Genomic DNA, 2,123 nt, shown 5'->3' with positions numbered 1-2,123 from the left:
GAAAGATAGGGGTTTAGTGTCATTCTTCTACAAGTGGAGATCCAGTTTTGCCAGCACCGTTTTCTGAACATGCTGTCTTTCCTCTGGTTAATATTCTTGGCTCCTTTGTCAAATATCAGGTGGCTGAAATTGTATTTACCCATATTTGGGTCTTCAATTTTGTTCCATTGATCTATGGGTTTATTTTTGTGCCAGTACCATGTTGGTTTTATGACTATAGCTCTGTAATACAGCTTGAAATCTGGTATAGTCACCCCCCCGGCATTGCTCTTAGTGCTCAGTGTTGCTTTGGCTATCTGAGATCTTTGTGCTTCCATAGGAATCTAAGGATAGTTTTGTTTTTCCAATTCTGTGAAAAATGTCATGGGGCGTTTGATTGGCATTGTGTTGAATCTATATATCACTTTTGGTAGGATGGTCATTTTCACAATATAAATTCTTCCAATCCATGAGGCATAGGAGGTCCTTCCATCTTCTGATGTCTTCCTCAATTTCTTTCTTTAAAGATTTAAAATTTTCATTGTAAAGCTCCTTCATGTCTTTGGTCAGGATTATTCTGAGATATTTTATTTTTTGCAGATATTGTGAACGGGAGTGTTTCCATGTGCTCTTTCTCTGATTGCTTGTTGTTGGTATACCGAAAGGCTATAGACTTTTGAAGATTAATTTTGTAACCTGTCACTTTACTGAACATGTTAGTAGCTCTTGCAAGAGTTTCAAGTACTATGTTAAAGAGAAGTGGGGATAGTGGACAGGTTTGTCTGGTTCCTGATTTCAATGGGAATGCTTCCAGTTTTTCTCCATCTAGAATGATGTTGGCTGTGGGTTTGTTATATATGGCTTTAATTATGCTGAGGTATGTTCCCTTCAGTCCGATTCCCTCTAGGACTTTCAACATAAATGCATGTTGAATTTTGTCAAAGGCCTTCTCTGCATCTATTGAGATGACCATATGGTTCTTGTCTTTAAGTCCATTTATGTGATTTATGACATTTATTGACCTACATATATTAATCTATCCCTGCACCTCTGTGATAAAGCCGACTTGATCATGGTGGATGATCTTTTTGCTGTGTGTCTGTATGCAGTTTGTAAATATCTTGTTGAGAATTTTTGCATCTATGTTCATTAAGGATATGGGTCTATAGTTTTCTTTTTTGGTTGTATCTTTACCTGGCTTTGGTATTAGAGTGATGCTGGCTTCATAGAAGGAATTTGGAAGTTCTCCCTCCATTTCTATTTCTTTTGAAAAAATTAAGTAATATTGGATGCAGATCTTCTTTTAATGTCTGATAGAATTCTGCTGTAAATCCATCTGGTCCTGGGCTTTTTTTAGTCAGGAGGTTTTGTATTACTGTTTCAGTTTCTTTTTGTGTTATGGGTCTGTTTAAGCTGTTAATCTCTTCTTGGTTTAGTTTTGGCAGTTCCCATGCCTTTAGATATCCATCCATTTCTTTTAAGTTTTCAAATTTAGTAGCATATAGGTTTTTAAAGTATTCCCTTATAATGTTCTGTATCTTTCTGGTGTCTGTTGTGATGTTTCCACTTTCATCTCTGATTTTGTTGATTTAGAAGTGCTCTTTCTTTCTTTTGGTTAATTGGGCTAGCGATCTGTCAAACTTGTTTATCTTTTCAAAGAAGCAGCTCTTGGAGTTGTTGTTTCTTTTTATTGTTTTCTTTGTTTTGATTTCATTAATTTCTGCCCTGATTTTTGTTATTTCTTCTTGTCTGCTAGGTTTGGGTTTCATTTGCTGTTGCTTTTCAAGTGTGTTGAGTTGCAATGTTAAGTTATTTATTTGTGTTCTTTCTGATTTTTTGATGTAGGCACTTAGAGCTATAAACTTCCCTCTAAGGACCACTTTCAGTGTGTCCCAGAGGTTTTGTCGTGTTGTATTGTCCTTTTTTACTTAATTCCAGGAATACTTTTATTTCTGCCTTAATTTCTCTTTTGACCCATTCATCATTCAGGAGTGTGTTGTTTAATCTCCATGTGTTCATGTGGTTATTGGGGTTTCTTTGGGTGTTGATTGTAAGCTTTATCGCATTGTAGTCTGATAGAATGCATGGAATTATTTCAATCTTTTTGTATTTGTTGAGGTTTGTTTTGTACACCAGTATATGGT

Source organism: Nannospalax galili, unplaced genomic scaffold (assembly GCF_000622305.1).
Source record: "Nannospalax galili isolate Female #2095 unplaced genomic scaffold, S.galili_v1.0 scaffold337, whole genome shotgun sequence".
Classification (NCBI taxonomy): domain Eukaryota; kingdom Metazoa; phylum Chordata; class Mammalia; order Rodentia; family Spalacidae; genus Nannospalax; species Nannospalax galili.
This window is presented reverse-complemented; position numbering follows the sequence as displayed.